Here is a 14,523-nt window from a genome sequence, read left to right as displayed (position 1 = left end):
TGCTACGGACTTTGTGTCCTGAACTCCGGATGTCCAAGTTCTCCAACTGATGGACAATCGAACCGAAAAGGCAATTGCCGTCCGGAGGAATTCGCAGAATTTTCAAGTGATCATAATTGCTGGTGAATACTTGGTAATAAGCTTCCGAATTGATGATCTCCTTGTCGTTGTGTACTTCGTTACAGCTTGATTCCTTCCCCACGTCCAACCTGTCCAAAGAGCCTTGACTTGACTTGTTGGAGTCGGCGTGTTTGGAATGTCCAATCTGCCAACAGCGCTGTTTTCAGATATGGTCCATGGAACCGCTGAACAATACGGCAGCTGGTTTGCCGTCGCCTTCGGGCCGAGTGACTCGTTGCTGTTCTCAGCTGCTGTCCTCGTTGTCGTTGCATCGCTTCGTCGCGGATCGGTATCTCGGTTCCAGTCACTAACACCAACAATACTGTAGTAGGAGTCGGGGCCATTGAGGTAGAGGTACACAGAAAAAAAATCAATTCTCGAAACCGTGAAGTCAGTTCACGATTATGAGAACCACGAAGGAATATATTCACGTTTATGGTGCAAATGCACCATACTCATGAATAAATTCCTTCGTGGATCTCACATTCGTGAACTTAATTCACGATTACGGAAATTGATTTTTTTCTGTGTAGACTTCCTGTGTGGAGATACCAGCAGTGCTCTCGTAGATGAGAATATCTTCTTGTTGATTCGAGATAATAATAAACTTGATGCCTAGAATGTCGCTCAACACTGCCAGAACGTCCCATCCACCACCTCTACTTCCATCCTTGAGTTGTTGGATCTTTTCCACGATCTGATCCTCTGACGGCCGTTGTCGATCGATTCCCCCGGATTCGGCTAGGATGAACTCCTCGTACTTAAAACTGTACCGGAACAGGTAGTTTGCAGTACACTCCCGCATAATGTCCATCGCTTCAAGATGCACTGGATGATCAGATTCGAGGTCTGTAGTGAAAGGTGCAAAGCTGTGTTCATATTTTCTTTTCATTTAGTTTTCCTATCATTTGAACATACTTGTTAGTTGATGAACAATTGAAGAAAAAAGGCTGCTCTCCTCCCACAGTGATTTGGCCAAAGTCAAACGAAACCGGCCGTTTTGCGCCTCAACAAAGTAGTTTTCCATTTTAACTTGTTATTAGATTACATTTATGTCCGATTAACTCCTAAAGCACCGATAAAGCACACGTGTGTTGTAAACTGCTAAGGTTTACAGTTGACAGACAGGTCATTGACAGTCAAAAACACCGAAATTCTGTAAACTACTGTATACTGTTGCTCAAAGTCTGTAATGTTTCTAGCGTACTTTTCTCTGTAACAGATGGCATGGTTTCCTCAAACAGAGGACCTTACACAAAGTACAGTATGTTAGGCTTAAATTAAAATTTTCGCCAAATAAATTTTCAACTCAAAAAAAAAAAAATAATGTTTTAGCAATACAAAATTACAATTTAATCAGGTAGATATATCTGCAGTCTAACTGCATAGAATGAAAAATGACAGACTTGGCAACACGTCACCGTTCTTTCAATGTTAACCGTTATATTTACGAATGAGATTTACAGTAGCAGATGACGATGACGTCAGGAAACGGTCCAAAAACAACCCCTTTTCTTGAGATTACCGTAAAAACTGTGCAAAAAGGAATAGACTCACCAGATGTAAAGCTGATCGCCAAATTTTGACTTTAAGCCATGCAATATTTTAGCCACAACCTGTCACACTGTTTGTCATCTAAATTGCCTGTTGAAATAAACACTAGAGCAATTTTGTTAGCTTCTTATAATTTTTCAATGCTGCACGCTTACCAAATAAAACCAAAAAAATGGTAATTATCATGATTTTTGGAGTTCAACTCGAATAACACTTTTTTTGGTAAAGTGGGTCGAACTGGCAAAATCATGATTTTCATGATTTGCCGAGTTCGAGCATGGGGAAATATTTCATAGGTTCGGATGTTGCCTATCTTCGGGCGCTTTTTGGAATTTCGTTTGGAATTATGTTGAAATTAAATTTTAGTTACAAAAAAGGATCGAAAATTGTTTTATTTTTTATGTTTATAAATACAATACTTCATAATTGTAATCTAAACCTAGTTCTTAGAAATTGTGAAAAAAACGGTTTTCAACCCGGAATAATCATCAAACAAAAATCAACACACTTCCAACAGGGCACGCAGATTTTCCGGTTTGGCGGGGACTTCATCATCATCGTTGCACTACGGCGGCGGAGTTTGCAAACCTCCCAAATCCGTCATCTGGCAGTTGTTCTTGGCGAGGGGCAATGACGGAGTCGTGCCCGGTTCCATCTTGAGATCGGTTATTTGCCGGTTAAGCCCGACGAGCCCAAAGTGGCGCTGGATCTTGATCTCTAGGATGTTGGACAGCGGATTACTCATCAGAGAACCCTTGTAGTTGATGCGGTTCTTGAACCGATTCCGAGGAATTCCGGTAGTACGAGCACCAGCTGTCACTGCGGCCGGACCATCGAGGTCAACAATTTCCCGAAGGGCGTATGGTAGATCGGTGACCTGAAATTGAAGAGACCATGAGTTAGACAAGCTCAATACGTCGCGTCACGGGGACATATATTTGGTACACGTTTACCGTGGGACTTGTCTGCTGAGCATGGCTAGCGCTGTCCACCTGTTGTCGTATCACTGGTTAGATGAGTTGGTTGGCTGTTCCTGCTTCTTGCTAGAGAGATCGGTGATTTGCTGGAAATAGGGATTTCAACGTTAGTATTGACCGGAAGATCCACTGAAGAAGCTTCTTACCTGTGACTTGGTCAAAGAATGTCCCGGATGCAGCGGATGGTTCGAAGAGAACATGCTGGCTTTAGGCGGTTGATGTCCGGGTAGACCCGGCAGCAAGCCATGGAGGCATGGCCGCGTGAACTCCAATCGTCGGTCCCAGCGCACTAGCCGACAGATGTCCGTAAGAGCCGCTGGTACTGCTGCTACGGAAAGCGTTCACCAGCGAGGCCAACGGGTTCGGCGAGTACCGAAACATGGAGCTATCGTCTAACAAGTCCGAGTATGGCGAGGAAGACAAGGCTCGCTTGAGGCGTATCCTGGCTCATATGCTTCCGCCACGTCACGGATCATACCAGCAATTGATAATCGATGTACTTGATCCTGGAGTTCTGCTCCGGTTGTCTGGTTTAGTAAGAAACAGTGGTGCCATCGAGGACCGGGTTGTCTAGATCGGGCGCGGCCGCCGTGTCGAAGAGCTTGCGGATGTTTTCTTACGGTGTTTGCTTTTGTCCTGTTTGGCGCTGAGCAGTCGTTGCCGACGAATTCAGCGCAAAAGCACAGCTTGTTGACCTTGGGCAGTACTTCGTCGACCGGATAAGCACATGTTCCGGCAGTCCTTCTTCGCCTAGCATCTGCAGCTCCAGTATTATCAAGTTGACTTCGGTTGCAAACAGTGGATCGTCCGCCAACAGCAGCTCGTCCTTCAGTGGCAAAGGTTCCGCCGGATCTCGAGAGATGATGTAAAATAGTAGAAAGTTAACTTCAGATAGGTTTAGCAAAGACTAAATTCTATCGTAACCATTATGGTGGTCAACTCCACGTCCGAAGTGCGTACTGGACCGATCGCGCATCTTGGTTACGGTAAAATCTGTTGCAGATGGTGATAAATACAGTACGGAAGTATGGAATGCTTCGTCCAATTTTGTCGCACACCCTGGGCCAGGAATTCCGGTTCGAGGAAGGCTAATCCGTGCCTATAATACTTCAGATCCTTATTTTGGGTTTGGGCAATGTTTTGCGTTAGGAACCCGTACATCGGTGGACTGCCAATTAAGGCAGTCAATCCGTCCACCGGTGGACGGATTCCTAATGCAAAATATTGCACAGAACTGTCCACCGGTGGACGGATTCCTCCTGCAAAACATTGCCCAGAAATCCGTCCACCGGTGGACCAGTTCCTCTTGCCAGCTTAAGCAGGAATTCCGTCCACCGGTGGACACATTCCTCCTGCAAAAAATTGTCCAGAACTCCGTCCACCGGTAAACGGATTCCTTCTACAAACTTTTCTCAGAAATCCGTCCACCGGTGGACCAGTTCCTCTTGCCAACTTTGACAGGCAATCCGTCCACCGGTGGACGGATTCCTTCTACAAACATTGACCAGAAATCCATCCACCGGTGGATCAATTCCTCTTGCTAACTTTGGCAGGGAATCCGTCCACTGGTGGACACATTCCTCCTGCAAAACATTGCCCAGAACTCCGTCCACCGTTGGACGGATTCCTCCTATAAAACATTGCCCAGAAATCCGTCCACCGGTGGACCAGTTCCTCTTGCCAACTTTGGCAGGAATTCCGTCCACTGGTGGACGGATTCCTTCTACATCGGTGGACCAGTTCCTCTTGCCAACTTTGGCAGGAATTCCGTCAACCGGTGGACACATTCCTCCTGCAAAAAATTGTCCAGAACTCCGTCCACCGGTGGACGGATTCCTTCTACAAACATTTCTCAGAAATCCGTCCACCGGTGGACCAGTTCCTCTTGCCAACATTGACAGGCAATCCGTCCACCGGTGGACGGATTCCTTCTACAAACATTGCCCAGAAATCCGTCCACCGGTGGACCAGTTCCTCTTGCCAGCTTAAGCAGGAATTCCGTCCACCGGTGGACGGATTCCTTCTCTATCGGTGGACCAGTTCCTCTTGCCAACTTTGGCAGGAATTCAGTCCACCGGTGGACACATTCCTCCTGCAAAAAATTGTCCAGAACTCCGTCCACCGGTAAACGGATTCCTTCTACAAACTTTCTCAGAAATCCGTCCACCGGTGGACCAGTTCCTCTTGCCAACTTTGACAGGCAATCCGTCCACCGGTGGACGGATTCCTTCTACAAACATTGACCAGAAATCCATCCACCGGTGAATCAATTCCTCTTGCTAACTTTGGCAGGGAATCCGTCCACCGGTGGACACATTCCTCCTGCAAAACATTGCCCAGAACTCCGTCCACCGGTGGACGGATTCCTCCTACAAAACATTGCCCAGAAATCCGTCCACCGGTGGACCAGTTCCTCTTGCCAACTTTGGCAGGAATTCCGTCCACCGGTGGACGAGTTCCTCTAGCCAACTTTGGCAGGAATTTCGTCTACCGGTGGACGGATTTCTCATACAAAACACAGTCAACAAATCCGTCTTCCAGGGAATGAATTCTTTGAAGGAATCCGTAATCCGTTGCAAAACCAGGCCTCCGGGGAACCGACTGCACTTGGCCACCTCTGCCGACGAAACAATCCTTTTCCGAACGGAATTCACTTACCTGTTCCAATGGTTCCAATCCGCGATCCATCTCTAACCAGAAAACTTTACAGAAATGTCAAAATGAAATGATGAAAGGTTTCAAAAAGTTTGCAAAAATTTCGCTAAGTCCAAAATCGCACTTTTGGGAGTTCGCATAACTGAACTCGTTTTTTGGCGATTTTTACCATTTTTCGAGTTCGCGAAATCACACTTTTTTGAGTTCGTTTAAGCGAACTGTCAAAAGTGCGATTTCTGAACTCCCAAAAGTGCGATTTTCAGTAACCGTGTGGGAACGTCGGCCACAATTTTCTTTTTTTCCAATTAGAATTTTACTTCCCACAAGCACAGCACTGCACTTTGACGTTTCAAACCAAAGTTCGTCCACTGACTTTTCTGCGAGGCCTATTCAGCAAATCACTTTGGCGTCTGACTGCCCTCGTTGATCGTTGACATTTCTGGGAGGCCCATGCAGCAAAAACAAACGGGATGACATTTTCTCAAGTGAATAACAATAAGAGCAGAAGAGAGAGCAAGAAGAAGACCACACCCTTCCAAAATCTATTTTAGCAAATCTTCACTTATATTCAAAGTAAAGTCGCCAACTCCATGCCACCTCGCTAATATCACCACTAATCTTCCTTTACACACCCGAATGAATACCTATCACGACCAGTTTCGCACTAAATTCAATCAAAAAGTACGCAGGCTTCAAACCGACCAACCGTAAACAGGCAGTGCTGCCAATCCCTCCCTACATACAGAAATTCCTAAAATCCTTAAAACTTTTCAATATTTCTTGCATCTTTTTTATTAACTTAAATTTACCTTTAATCATTATGCATCATCATCTGTTCACAGCTTTGCCACAAAATTCACTACGAGAGCATTCGTGACTATATTTTAATTATTTCCCAAAGCAATCTCAATAACCTACACCTACACCTCTGGCCTTTTGCCCGTTTCAAACTTTTCAACCACAGAGAGTCAGTCTGAATCACCATTTTCTAAACTACGGCTAGACAGACTGACCTACCATACATCTAGCGATTTCAGTAACGCAAATCGCAGCATTTGAAGCCATGTTTTCATTGGACCAAACGCGGCCTTCCAGGATATTTACCACGGCGGGCCAATCTGACCCACCGTGACAAAATGTTCCACCAATCGCGGCCTTCCAGGCTATTTACCACGGCGGGCCAATCTGACCCACCGTGCCCAACGCGACAAAATGTTCCAACAATCGCGGCCTTCCAGGCTATTTACCACGGCGGGCCAATCTGACCCACCGTGCCCAACGCGACAAAACGCTCTACCAATCGCGGCCTTCCAGGCTATTTTCCACGGCAGGCCCATCTGACCTCCGTGCCCATCGCGATTCATTTTTTCTTGGAACAATCGCGGCCTTCCAGGCTATTTACCACGGCTGGCCAATCTGACCCACCGTGCCCAACGCGACAAAACGTTCCACCAATCGCGGCCTTCCAGGCTATTTTCCACGGCAGGCCCATCTGACCTCCGTGCCCATCGCGATTCATTTTTTCTTGGAACAATCGCGGCCTTCCAGGCTATTTACCACGGCGGGCCAATCTGACCCACCGTGCCCAACGCGACAAAATGTTCCTCCAATCGCGGCCTTCCAGGCTATTTCCCACGGCAGGCCCATTTGACCTCCGTGCCCAACGCGACTCTTTTTTCTTGGAACAATCGCGGCCTTCCAGGCTATTTACCACGGCGGGCCAATCTGACCCACCGTGCCCAACGCGACAAAATGTTCCTCCAATCGCGGCCTTCCAGGCTATTTCCCACGGCAGGCCCATTTGACCTCCGTGCCCAACGCGACTCTTTTTTCTTGGAACAATCGCGGCCTTCCAGGCTATTTACCACGGCGGGCCAATCTGACCCACCGTGCCCAACGCGACAAAATGTTCCTCCAATCGCGGCCTTCCAGGCTATTTCACGGCAGGCCCATTTGACCTCCGTGCCCAACGCGACTCTTTTTTTCTTGGAACAATCGCGGCCTTCCAGGCTATTTACCACGGCGGGCCAATCTGACCCACCGTGCCCAACGCGACAAAATGTTCCTCCAATCGCGGCCTCCCAGGCTATTTTCCACGGCAGGCCCATCTGACCTCCGTGCCCATCGCGATTCATTTTTTCTTGGAACAATCGCGGCCTTCCAGGCTATTTACCACGGCGGGCCAATCTGACCCACCGTGCCCAACGCGACAAAATGTTCCTCCAATCGCGGCCTTCCAGGCTATTTCCCACGGCAGGCCCATTTGACCTCCGTGCCCAACGCGACTCTTTTTTCTTGGAACAATCGCGGCCTTCCAGGCTATTTACCACGGCGGGCCAATCTGACCCACCGTGCCCAACGCGACAAAATGTTCCTCCAATCGCGGCCTTCCAGGCTATTTCCACGGCAGGCCCATCTGACCTCCGTGCCCAACGCGACTCTTTTTTCTTGGAACAATCGCGGCCTTCCAGGCTATTTACCACGGCGGGCCAATCTGACCCACCGTGCCCAACGCGACAAAATGTTCCTCCAATCGCGGCCTTCCAGGCTATTTCCCACGGCAGGCCCATTTGACCTCCGTGCCCAACGCGACTCTTTTTTCTTGGAACAATCGCGGCCTTCCAGGCTATTTACCACGGCGGGCCAATCTGACCCACCGTGCCCAACGCGACAAAATGTTCCTTCAATCGCGGCCTTCCAGGCTATTTCCCACGGCAGGCCCATTTGACCTTCGTGCCCAACGCGACTCTTTTTTCCTTGGAACAATCGCGGCCTTCCAGGCTATTTACCACGGCGGGCCAATCTGACCCACCGTGCCCAACGCGACAAAATGTTCCTTCAATCGCGGCCTTCCAGGCTATTTACCACGGCGGGCCAATCTGACCCACCGTGCCCAACGCGACAAAATGTTCCTCCAATCGCGGCCTTCCAGGCTATTTCCCACGGCAGGCCCATTTGACCTCCGTGCCCAACGCGATTCAATCATATTCCTTTCTGTCAAACTCGGTTTCACTTTACTCACCCACCGAGCACTCACACGCTCGCGCTTTTGCTGAATCCCTTTCCTCACTTTAATACTTCCTCCAAAAGAAAAGTCTCTTTTTTTCACCAATCACCAGCACCAAAACAAACAAACAAATCTGCACCAAAAAACACGTCGGCAGGCGATTTCCCGACGGTTCTTAGAAGTTGAAAATTAAATTCCAACTCCGTCACGGTCGCCAATGTGTGAGTCTATAAACCCACTCGGGAAATCGCCCGCCGGGAGAATCGGTGCGGACTCACATCCGATCCGACCGAGCGTCACACGAGTAAAGAGGACGGGAGCTGGACCTGCTTTGTCAGCTGTCACCGCACCGTTCGTGTGGCTGCGTCCATGCGCTGTCAGTGCATGGCTGCGTCAAGCCCGTCGTACGAGGGGCCTATTCGACTCGATTCAATAGAGTGCGCTCACATACATCGCAATAGGGTGTATCACTCCACACAGTAACCATCTATCGTAACACGTTAAAATGTGTGTTGGATCGTATATTTGTGAAATAGAGCAATTCCAGCCCAAAAGAGGAATTTTTTAGGTACTTTTTTCCCGACCCTCTCCGATTTCAATGAAACTTTGTAGACATGTTATCCTACGCTTATATAAGCCATTTTTGTGTATATGGAGTCAGTTTCACTCGATAATGACATTTGAGAAGGGCATAAGTGTTTTAAATATTTTTGTTATTCGTTATTTAAATATTTCTATATCTCGATGCCGTTGCATCGTATCAAAAAGTGGTCAAAGACAACCTTGTAGGAAATTTGACGGGCTTTCCGAAAAAAATACACTGAAAGAAAAAAAATACACCACTTTCATGAGATTTTTTTGATTTTTAAGTTCAAAAGTAAAATTTGAATTAAGCCCACGATTTTTATTCGTTCAAGATTTTTGTGAAAATAGCCTAATAGCCTAAATTATTTACTGCAAACGTTTTTTTGATAAGTGCTCTAAACGTAAAAATTTTCAAAAACCGAATACGGGAATCGATTTTCCATAAAATACATAAATTTTACACAAAAGTCTCCATATCCCATCCTCATGAAGTTACAGCGGTTTTCAAAATAGTTTGCAAATGTTGTAAAAATAGTTTTTTGATGGTTTTGGACAATTTCTATATGACAGACTTGATTTTTCAGTCTCGTACATATTTTTACCGCAAAGCTCGTCCAATTTCCCACAAGATTGTCTTTGACCACATTTCAATTGGAAGTATGGGCTCGCAGATATAAGTTAATTGCATTACTCATAACTGAAAACTGAATCTTTTTCAGTGTAGTTCAGTGGAGGGTAGTGTGAAAAAAAAACTTATGCACGTGGGCGATCGAATTGTTCTCCTATTTAAATCCTGTTTTAAATCCTTGAACAACTATTTATTATTAAGATTGCAAATAATTTAATAAAATAAATCACTCACTTTTACAAAATTTGTGTCACCCCTTCTAAAATATTAAAAAAAAAAAAATAAAAAAAAATTAAAATTCAATTATAATTCATCTTTAAAACTTTCATTATATTTGTGAAATCACGATGGCACGAAAGTTGCAATGAAAATCAGATGAATAATATTTATGTAGGTATTTTTTTTATTTTCTGATTTTAATAAAATTTGATCAATTGATCAGACTTGTTCAAAACTGTTTAATTTTTTTGTTTTAAATTTTGTTTTTTAGTTTTACAGATTGAAACTAATAAAATAATCTTATTTTTCTCATAAGGCCCGCAAGCTCATGTGAGCTTCAAATTTGGCCCGCCACCCAAAAACTGTGAGCACCCCTGAATTTATAACTATTCATTTTATGTTTTATAACATTTTTGGAATGTTTAATGTTTAGTGAAATCATTTAATATATTGGTATGCTGGAGTTAGAATTTTAATAACTTGTGAACTCTGTAAAACAAATATTTCCATGGCAAGATCGTAACCCTTCACGCTTACCTATCGACTCAGAATAAAAACAACAAATGTCTGTGTGTGCGACCATTTTTTGTCACGTTTATCAAACTCTCGGTTCTTTGTGACCACAATCATCATGCCTGAAAGCTTATGCCCCAAATATTATCCTTTTCACTCAGATCTTTTCAAACACGCACGAAGCAAAATGTTCATCGTTCGGTCAAAACGTTCATCGTTTGTGCAAAACGAGAGAGAATTGAGAGAAAAGTTACCATTTCCGGTCTCTTTTCGCTCAATTCTCTTCCAATTATCGTCGAATTTCTTCATTTTCTTGACAGTCGCGTCCTACTTCCTACTCCCTGATTCATGTTTGTGACTTTTTACAAGCATTTGAGTTCATCGCTCATCAATTTGAGTTCATTGTAAGTGCTCGTTTGAAAACCTATCAAAGAAAACGAGAATATCACTGCTCTTATTTCTGGCCTGATACTCTCAGCGCTCCACTCTCTCCACTCCACATTAACAATTAACTCCCTCTCAACAATGATTAACGACAAAAGCTATCGCGTGGTCGGTATGAAATCTCCCTCTCGCGATATTGAATTCCAGTTTTCTCAGAGAACGATTAACTCAGCGGTGAGAGCGCGTTGTTATGAAAAAGAGAAGGAGTGTAAGAGATGTGCTCATGAAATGATACTTTTTTCTATCATTATCACATCTTTGAATAGTTTAGTGTTACAACAAGTAGTTCAAAAGTTATGCATAAAAAAGGGATGTGGCCGGAAAGCGAAAAGCGACTCATGTTTAAATTGTTGGAATATAGGTAATTAAATAATCTTTCCAATGAAGCTGAAGAACTTGTAACTCTTTTCTTTGAAATGGTCATTATATATTTAGGGAAAGGCATCCCGAGAAGACATTTCAGTCGAATTTGAATTGAGTAAAGCTTTCTTTGTACGAAGATTCAGAGAATTGCTTGAATATTTAAATTAATTAAATAGCCTAGAATCAAGCTAGGATTAGAATCTTTTTACATTCGATATTTTTCTAGCTTCATTCCACAGAACAAATACATATTTCCACATGAAAGCACACATAAAGGCATGCTAAATTGTACGTCTCATTCAACTGAAAGCAATTTCATTGCCCCCTTAAATTTATGTGCTTCCGATGAAGCCCACCTAATTGGTCTATTACTCTTCTCCGGTTGATTGTTCCATTCAATTTCATGTGTTGCTGTTTGTTTCATAGCTTCATCAAAGCCGAGCTCCTTTTTTCCCCATTCTTCGGTTAAAATTTAACTCGAGTCGACTGGAAAGCTCCTGATTGCACAATAAACATAAATTTAAAAAGAATTTCAATCCGATTCTACTTGCCGGCAGCCACTAATCCAGGGGGTTTCCTGTCCCGTTACAGCCCGACTTGAATCACATTTGCCTAACACCCCCCCTCCAAAGAAGCAGTCCGATTTCCACCGGAAATTGAATAAGATCCGAGACCGATTGTCTTCCACACAGCTCTCGAGGGGATGTCTTCTTGCTCGTTGTTAAGAAAGTGCAAAAGATCAAGCCGGAGTCCGGGGGCCGGAAGTCTGATTTCATTTTGAATAATTAAATCCTCATCGTTTTTTGTACTTTTGTTGGTTTAACGTGTCCAGCTGAAGAAAGAAAGGGTTGTGGCCGGATGCAGCTGGGATCTTGGTCTCATTTGATGATGCCCTCTGTACATTTGTTTAGTCAACACAAACAGAGGCAAATCTCCATTGTGTCTGAGGGTGAAAACACATACAATTTTCACAGACAAATGGACAGGGTGTTATGCTCAAGATTTTGTGACATTTCTACTCTGAACTAGGGTGGTTGGTGCATCTTACTTAAGCACAGACAAACGGATTCAAACAATTCAATCGAAATTTACTCCTGATTAGCGCCATTTTATTGTGTAAAAGTGAACAAAATGTATGAAGCTTATACAGCTTTGAGCAGCTGTCAAAAGCGTGTAAATGTGCAGTGGTGAATTAAAAATGGCAGTGGTGAGTATCCGATCATTCATATTGATCGTAAAATTTCTGAATAATAAAGTTTTTTTTTGTAATTTAAGTGAAATTAAAGAAAAAAGACCACCCTATTGTCACATCCTTCCAACTGTCCTTAAATTTCTCAATGGCACTGCATCCACAAGCAGTGAGCTCGTTCATAAGCTTCATCACGGAAGCGAAAGGACATCGGGGCGGTGCGGTTCGCCTGGGAAAATGGCAAGAAAAACAAAGAAATCCGATGCTATCTTGGTGGTTTGAGTGGGCAAGCAGATAAGTAGATAACGAGGTATCTCGAACAACGGGGGGAAGGTGGGGAAAGATTGGATTTCTGTGCCTGGTTACACCCACACCCACTTGGCTCAATCTCATCCAAGATCATCTTTAAATAAATGCTAAGAGTCTTATCGTTTTGCCTTTCTTACTAAAGAAAGGTATAGGGTTTGCTTTTGGCTCCGACGCCAAATCAAGCTTCGTTCCCAAATCATTTCTCGAGAAATATTCATTCGAAAAATCTGCAAAAAATCATGGACGATCGATTTTCGACGCCCGATCGTTTGACAATGCCAGAATTGGTCTATCTCCAATATCCGAATTTTGGCGCTTAATTTACTGAAGAGCACGCGTGACGTCCGTGTGTGGTAAAAAAGTGCTCAATTTTGTGGTAGGGGGTTTCTCAGAGCCCACATTATGGATTTAAGCTCTCTTGGGCGCATTTGAAAGGGGATGTGCTGAACCTGAATTTGCAATTCCTCAGTCTTTTTAGTGAAACTTAATTCTGTTAAAGGTTTGAGCGAGTTGTGGCGCTATAACCACGGCAAATAGTGTCCAGGGCATTCGTGGAAATACAATGTCCCATCCCAGAGGGTCCCGGAGTACCAAACCTTCTTAGCATGGTGCTCCCAGCGAATACTACCAAAATCTCGGAGCGTATAGTGGTGTGTCCCCACGCTTCTTCCTTCCCTGTCGATTCAGAATTGTGTTGTTGTTCGAACACTCTGTGCTCAAACTCAACCCAATTACGAGTCATCTCTGCGATACGGCTTTACGCAGTAGGCCTGGCCGCTTTAACGCTTGTGATGTTTCAATGCATTCTAATGCAATGGCACACTACAAATGTTAATAAATGACAAGAAGAGTGCTAGGCGTCATCTAACCTAAGGCACTCTCCAGGATCCCTTCGAAAGATTGGCTGCGCTAGGGTCTGATTAGATTAGATTAGATAAGAAACTTAATTCTGTTAAAGGTTTGAGTAGGAGACATCTTAAATACGTTTGCTTGAAAATCTCACATTCCAAGAACAAAACCTGTGTTTGTAGCAGCTATATATGTTTGGGGTACGTTTTTCACCAACAAAGATTTTTCAAAAATTTAACCTTTGAACTCCTTTGAAAAGAGTCGATTCCTTTGAAAGAGTAACACTGCTGAGTGACTTGTTATGCTCATTTTTTAGTATTTGAGCATTATTTCAGTTTCAATTTTAAAACGATTCATCAAATTTAAACATATTTTTGGAAAATGTTGGTAAGCTATCTGAAATTCTTCAAAAGTTTTTTTAATTAAAATAGTTTTTGTGCGGTAGAAGTATTTTTGTGTAATCCAAAACGAATTATCTCGTTAATTCTGATATTTTGAAAAGTGCAATAAACACTCAGAGATTACGAACAATTTAGCGATAGGCAGAAAACATTACGAACATCGCAAATTGTGAGCTAATTCTCTGCCTCACAAATAATTTGTTCTGATTTAAAAAAAAATCAAAATGCTTGTGTGCGAGCACAGCTTACACCCGGCCATGGCAAATGAGGCAAAAACCAGCGCTTTTCAGTTTTATGAAAAAATCATGCTGAGTTTTGAATTGATTAATGAATGAACCATTATTTATTTTGCTATTTCTTTGAAAAAAATTCAACTGCCGTTATCTTCCTTTTGTAAGAAAGGCTCGATCTCACCCCAGGTGGGATTAAATCGGGTTTTTTTGCTGGTATGCATCGGTACAGCAACATCGGTAAAGGTTGCGTTAAAATAGAAACTTGTTTACCAGAGATTATGCAAACTTCGTTTTGAGGTTGGTCTGTCTCTTCATTTGGCCTTACGGCTATGCTGGAATTAATGCTGGAGCAATGGAAAAGGGTTTCAGAACTAATTGGATATATTTTTTTTCCCAAGCTGGATGAGTTTGATTTATTGAACGTGGAATTTCTGAAAAATATAAATTTATGGACTTGATTTTTTCAATTGTTTTTTT

The 14,523-nt window shown here is 43.7% G+C and overlaps 1 long non-coding RNA gene across 1 annotated transcript; it reads right to left on the bottom strand.

Annotated features, from left to right (window-relative positions):
• Nucleotides 1–2,119: 2,119 nt before the first annotated feature.
• Nucleotides 2,120–3,580, bottom strand: LOC119765648. Its single transcript, XR_005276876.1, has 3 exons — nucleotides 2,798–3,580; nucleotides 2,628–2,737; nucleotides 2,120–2,551 (listed from the first exon to the last, which is right to left on the bottom strand). It is a non-coding gene; the product is annotated as an uncharacterized LOC119765648 (long non-coding RNA).
• Between the last annotated feature and the right edge of the window lie 10,943 nt (nucleotides 3,581–14,523).

This window comes from Culex quinquefasciatus, chromosome 1 (genome assembly GCF_015732765.1).
Source record: "Culex quinquefasciatus strain JHB chromosome 1, VPISU_Cqui_1.0_pri_paternal, whole genome shotgun sequence".
Taxonomy (NCBI): domain Eukaryota; kingdom Metazoa; phylum Arthropoda; class Insecta; order Diptera; family Culicidae; genus Culex; species Culex quinquefasciatus.
Note: the sequence above shows the minus strand (reverse complement) of the source record. Positions and strands in the feature narration are given on the sequence as shown.